Below are 6,989 nucleotides of genomic sequence, written 5' to 3'. Positions count from 1 at the left end.
TACTTTCTTCAGCTCAAGAGTTGGTCTACACACCTGTGCGGGCTGGATAGTGGGGAAAAAAACCAATGAATAATTGTGTCCTTCTAGAACACTGAGTTCAGTGAAACTTAAACTTCTCGAAAACCAGGCACTGAAGGGTTAAGGTATTTTAAATGCAAACTTGTGAAAACCAGGCAATTTAGAGTTAAGGTATCATCCACACAATGGTAACTCCCTCCCTGGGGCTGGGAATCATCTGTATTCACTCCAGCTGCATTCACTGAGGTGAGGCTAACTTTATAGAATGGTGGAAGAGTTAGTTGGAGCAGCTAGCCAGAGCAGTGATTGTGGTATGAAGTGAATGGAGGGGGGCGTGCAAGTCCCACATGGGTGTGATCAAAGCAAAGCAGTGCATGTGTACCTTGAGAGTGGCAATATGCCTCATGTTAGCACTGCCTTGTGTAGACTGTGGCCATGTCTCCACTACAAAGTTTTGCCAATGTGAGTTACATTGGTGTACAGCTGCGGGATTTAGTACATTGATTATGCATGTGCGTACTTGGCTTCCTGTGTCAGCACCGTGCATACTAGCCAAGAGTGCTTGTGCCAATGCACAGGGTGATGAACTATAGGTAGGTCTCCCACTAAGCAACCTGCCACTGTTCAGTGCACTGTTGTTTGGGTAGTTTTGGCAATGCATGGTGGGGCATAAACAAGAGGTAAGGCTGCCATCCCTAGAAAAGTACCTCCAGGGAAGTGTCATCAAGATCTCTCATGAAGATTCAAGGGACATCCCTGTGTACGTAAAGAAACTGCTCCACGTGCCCCCCCTCCCACCTCCACATAGGGAAATGAAACACAGATAACTCTACTGCTATTTGTTGTTTGTCTGCCTCTTCTAGTATGAATCAATTAATGAAAATTTGATAGCTGTGTCCTGATAAATTGGGGGAGTCATAACTGCCATGGGAAATTTATTTACAAACTTACCCAGGGTTCCTTCCCATGCTTAGAGCTTGTCCTTGCTCGACTGCTGGGATTGGCTGGACTACGGTGAAGTAAAAAACAGATCTTGGCTCGCAGCACAGCTGGAACCCCTCCCAGGTTGCCTGTCCCCATTCCTTGTAGGCTTTCTGCTTTCTTTTAATCGCCTGTTTGAGATGCTTCCTCATCCAGCTTGTTCTGGAGCCCTTCACTCCGAATTTTTTCCCCTTGCTTGGGTTGCAGGCTTCAGATAGTTTCTGTAACGTTTACTTAAAGTAACTCCAAACCTTCTCCACATTCAAATCCTTGAGTTCTTCAGTCCAATCCACTTCCCTAACTAATTCTCTTAAGTTTTTAAAGTTAGCTCTTTTGAAATCCAGAGCCCTAGTTGCAGATCAATTTTTGTTTTTCCATCCATTTGGTTTAAGCTGAATTAGTTCATGATCACTAGAACCAAGGTTGTCCCCTACAAACAGTTGTTCCATGAGGTCCTCACTACCCCATAATACCAAATCTAAATTGGCATCATGTCTTGTTGGTTCAGTGACTATTTGGTGAATGAATCTGCACCTACCAGCTTGGTCCCAGCCCTGGAACATATATTACAAAACTACATAAATATATAAATATATAGAAGTGTTGAGGTGAGTTGGAAAATTAATGAGGAGCAACTTTATTAACACTGTGCTTAGTTCAAATTCCATGAACAAGCAGGGGAGGGAGAACTCTAGTTCAGTCTGAAGCCACAGAAACTCTGCCTATCAAAGTAGGATATCAAGCCAAAAGCATTACATCATCACAATTTATTCTCATTGGCTGGTCAGAGAACAAGGGCTGGACACTGTTACTAACTCACTGTCAATAAAGCCTTACAGCTGCCTAAAGAAGTTTCCACAATTGTCAGCTACACCACAAATGAACTGAAAACATACCCAGCTTCTCTTCACACCTGAGCCTGTCTGAGAACAGTACACGATTATTGTACATGGCTTTTTAAGTCAACTGTATGGTTATTTTTTGATATGACACATAATTTTGTTAAATCCAAGTTACATAAAAAACTAGTAATTGATCTGTCATTTTGAAGACAATGAGTTCATTTTCTGTCACTGTGGCAATGCGTTCAGTATCAAAGACAATCAGATTAACGCACAGCACAGGTCTAAGGTATTGAGGTGATTTTTCATTGTCTTTATCGAGGAAGAACACAGAGCTGATATGATTTTGGTGCATTTGACATGAAGCTTGACTTGGGAGTTATATCAATGTCTTTGGGGTCAACAACAGGTTTCAAGGTAAAGTTCTGCAAAATCATTGTCAGTACCAAAAAGAGCTCCAACAATCAATTGGTAAGTACCTAGAAGATAATAGGGTTATGAGGAATAGCCAGCATGGATTTGTCAAGAGCAAATCATGCCAAACCAACCAGATTTCCTTCTTTAACAGGGTTACTGACCTAGAGAACAGAAGGGAAGCAGTAGATGTGATATATCTTTGTTTTAATATGACTTTTGACACAGACCCACATGACATTCTCATTAGCGAACTAGGGAAATGTGGTCAAGATTAAATTACTATAAGGTGGTGTAGTGGGGCGGCCACCCCACTCCCTGAGAGAAGGGCTGGAACAGGCCTTTGAGGCTGCACAGACTAGCAGCCAATCAACAAAGGCCTGTGGAGAGCCAATCGGGGAGAGAAGGGAGCCAGCCAATCATGGCCGGGAAGGGCCCTATATAAAGGCTGCCTATCAAAGAACAGGGAAGTCTCTCCCTGACAAGCAAGGGAGGAGGACTGGCCCCTGAGCTAGGGAGCTAGCACCTTGGACAGAGCAGTGCTGGGCAGGCGTGAAGGGAGCAGAGGAGAGCTCCTGCCCAGTTACCTGCCAGGATACAGCCCCCACTAAGAAGGGCCCAGAAGGTGCAAAGGGCCAAAGGGGGAGTGGGCTAGGGATGATAGTCTAACAAGGGGAGAGAAGGAGGGCAGGGAGGCTGCTGCTAGAGGTTCCCTGGGTTGGGACCCAAAGTAGCGGGTGGGCCTGGGCCCCCCCTTCCCCTGTGTACTGCACGTGGCTGCGGAGGAGCGTGGCCTGATACAGGCTGTAGCTGGCCCCTGAGGCAAAGGGGCTAGACTTTGAGGCTGCAGTCAGCCACTAGAGCAGGTGCAGATGGAAGACTGCTGATAACTCCCCCTCCCCCCCAAAGGGGGTGAGACTTGAGTAGTGGGCACTGCCGGAGGGCAGAGTCCTGAAGCAGATGCCGCCTAGCGGGGAGCAACATGGGTCCCAAAGCAGCAGAGCAGACAATGGGCAAGATATCACGTGCAGAGGGTGCTCCATGACTGGACAGATCTAATTCCTGGACCAACCAGCGAGAGGCGCCAGCAGTGGTGAGTCTTGACCCCATCACAGGTGGGTTCAGAACTGGTTGAAAAGAATGTACTCAGAGAGTAACTATCAATGGTTTGCTTTCAGACTGTGAGGGTGTGTATATAATGGAAGGGCCTTTCTTGTGTCCAGTAGTAGTCAATATTTTCATTAATGACATGGATAATGGACTGAAGAATATGCTTATAATATATGGACATTTATAATGCACAACTATAAAATGGGGAATAGCTAGCTAAGCAGTAGTACTGCTGAAAAGCATCCTGGGAGTTATAGTGGTTCACAAATTGAATATCAGTCAACCATGTGATGCAGCTGCAAAAAAGGCTAATAATATTCTGGGGTGTACTAACAGGAGTGTTCTATGTAAGACACGGAGGTAATTATCCCACTCTGCTCTGCACTGGTGAGGTCTCAGCTGAAGTACCCTGTCCAGTTCTGGGCCCCACGCTTTAGGAAAGATGTGGATAAATTAGAGAGAATGCTGAAGAGAGCAACAAAAATGATCAAAGGTTTAGAAAACCTGACTGCTGAGCAGGGCCGGCTCCAAGCACCAGCTGAGCAAGCTGGTGCTTGGGGCAGCAGATTCCAAGGGGCCGCATTCCCGCAGGTTTTTTTCCCCCCTTTGCCACTCCAGTCGCCCTGTAGGGGGCAGCAGCACGGAGGAGGGGAGCGTCCTGCTGGGAGCGGTGCCAGGTCTGTAGCAAGCCCTTCCCTTCGCCGCTCCGGCTGGTCCACAAGTTTATTTTTTGTTTGTTTTTTGCTTGGGGCAACAAAAAAGCCAGAGCCGGCCCTGCCGCTGAGGAAAAGTTAACAAAACTGGGCATGTTTAGTCTTGATAAAAGAAGATTGAGGGGGGACCTGATAACAGTCTTCAAATATGTGAAGGGCTGTTATAAAAAGAATGGGGAACAATTGTTTTCCTTGTCCACTGAAGGTAGGACAAGAAGTAATGGGCTTAATTTGGAGCAATGGAGATTTAGATTATATATTAGGAAAACTTTTTTAACAATATGGATAGTCAAACTGTGGAACAGGCTTCCAAGGGAGGTTGTGGAATCCCCATCACTGGAGGGTTTTAAGAACATGCTGGACAAATTTCTGTCATGGATGGTCTAGATTTACGTGGTCCTGCATCAGTGGCGGGGGGGTGGGGGTGGGGGCTGGATATGATGACCTGTCAAGGTCCCTTCCAACCCTGCTTTTCTAGGATATCTCTCCAGATGTCTATGCAGTTGGTTTTGTCTTACTGTATGTTTGGTATTCCCTTCAATTTTAGTGTTGTCTGCACATTTGATGATGGATTAATTTATACCCAACAGACACCACATAAAGCAAGACACAAAGTTGCCAGGCAGAGCGAAGAGAAGGGAGTGTGTAGTTAGTCAAAAAACTCACTTCAGACGAGCAGGAAGTGACACTCTTTAAAGACTGGTAGATGCTTTGCTAGCACGAGAGATTCTGCTTCATAGGCCACCTGAAAACAATATGCACTAAACAGTCTGAGCACCACTAGGAAGTTCAAGGCAAAGCCAGAAGACAGTCTAGGATCTGAAATAAAAACGGCTTATTTTACCTGCAGAAAAAGGCATGAAGAAATCACTCTTCTTAAAGGCATCATTTTTGTCCAAGAACTGTCCCGGGTTAAATTGCTCTGGGTTTGGAAATTCCCTGCCACCATATAGAACTGACTTCAGTGCAGGGAATATCGTGGTGCCCTGAATTAGCGAATGCAGAAGAAAAGAGTTAAAGTGGATACTATCCAAAAGAGAGAAGCCTTCAAAATTCACTGAGCTGGACAGTGGAATCCATCTTTGTTTTTCTTCATTTCCATGCATCCCTTGTGATAGACCCAGGCCAGTTGGGGACAGCAGAATAGCAGAAGGCAGATATACTGGCCACTGGATTAACAGTTTTCTGTTCCCTGACTGACCAGAGCAGGGGCTGCTCCAGGCTAATGCGAACACCTGATTCTAACCTGCAAAGAGTCAGGTTAGGCCATTAAGTTAATGTGACCACCTGACTCTAATTAAGGCCCTGCTGATACTATAAAAAGGGCTCACTCCGGTCAGGCAGAGGAAAGCCAGGGAGCCAGAGGAAAGGAAGTGCGGCTGAAGGGCTGGTTACTGAAGACACCCTCAAACCATCGTTAAGGGAGCCCTAAGGTAAGGGTGAAGAAGGGAGGAGTAGGAGATCTGTGGGGAAGTGGCTCAGGGAAATGTAGCAACTCTAGCAGTGAAAGGTTGGCTGCCAACAGCTGCTACCATTAGGGTCCCTGGGCCGGAACCCGGAGTAGAGGGCGGGCCCGGGTTCCCCCCAACCCACCACTACAGGAACATCTCCTGGGAGGGGAAGTCAGGCCCCTGTCAGGATAGGAGGCTAAACAGAGACTGTGGGAGTTCTCTCACCAACCTCCTTGCTGGCCTATGATGAAAAGGGCTCAGTAGACTGTAACCGTGGCCTTGAGGGAGAAGGGCTACGTGGAGGGTCACAGTGAGCCACTGAGGCTAGCATAAACTGCCTAGAAGTGCAGGACCCACGGGAACAAGGTCAGAGCTCCACCACAACTGGTGTTAGGAGTGGGATTTTGATTGTTCACAGCATGGCGGAACAAAGAGGTTTTTACTATAAAAAAAATAAATAAACCAAAACAAAACAAAACAAAGAAACTGCACTGGGGTTTTTGGTTGTGGGGGGTTTTTTTTGTTTGTTTTTTTTGTACCACATGGAGGAGGTGGTGAGAGCTCTGGTGCAAGCCACAGCGGCCCAGCAGGAGGCAACCCGGGCTCAGGCGATGGCACAACAGGAGTCCATGAGGTTACAGCAGGAAACCAACCAATTATTAATGAGCCAGGCGACCCAAGATCGAGCCCTCCTGCGCAAGGTTGTGGACCACCTGAAGATCCTGACCACCCAGGCCCGGGGGTCCAATGAGACGTGAACCCTGAGGCCACCGGTTGTCTGCCAAAGATGATAGCAGATGATGATATAGAGGCGTATCTCCTCTCATTTGAAAGGACTGCACAGCGTGAGGCGTGGCCCATGGAGCAGTGGGCCAGCATCCTCGCCCCTTTCTTGTGCGGAGAGGCCCAGAAGGCCTACTTTGATCTGCCCACTAAGAATGCTGCTGACTATTCCCGGCTGAGGGCAGAGATCCTAGCATGATCTGGGGTGACGGCAGCGGTTCGGGCCCAGAGGTTCCAGGAGTGGAAATATAGGGAGAACAAACCTCCAAGGTCCCAACTATTTGACCTCATACACCTTGCTCAGAAGTGGTTACGGCCTGAGGCATGCAGCCTGGAGGAGATTTTAGAGACTTTGGTCATGGACCATTATATGCGGGGGCTGCCGCCAGATCTCCGCAAATGGGTCTGCCAGAACAATCCGTCCACCTACGACGAAATGATCACATTGGTGGAAAGACGGATGACAGCCAGAGAATTAACCCAACTACCCAAGGAGGGCCCCTCACGAAGCAAACACTTGACCCCGACCATGGAGGGTCGGGTGGCCAAACCCCCAGGAAGTCCTAGGTGGAAGAAGAGGGAGGTTGAAAACCAGTCGGGAACCCAGAAGGAAGGGGAAGGCCTGAGTGGGGGGAACCCTGGGACTAAACCCCCTAACCCACGTGATAGGGGAGTGA

The sequence above is a fragment of the Mauremys reevesii genome, linkage group 7, assembly GCF_016161935.1.
Source record: "Mauremys reevesii isolate NIE-2019 linkage group 7, ASM1616193v1, whole genome shotgun sequence".
Taxonomy (NCBI): domain Eukaryota; kingdom Metazoa; phylum Chordata; order Testudines; family Geoemydidae; genus Mauremys; species Mauremys reevesii.
The sequence above is the reverse complement of the archived record's forward strand: the minus strand, read 5'-3'. Positions refer to the sequence as shown.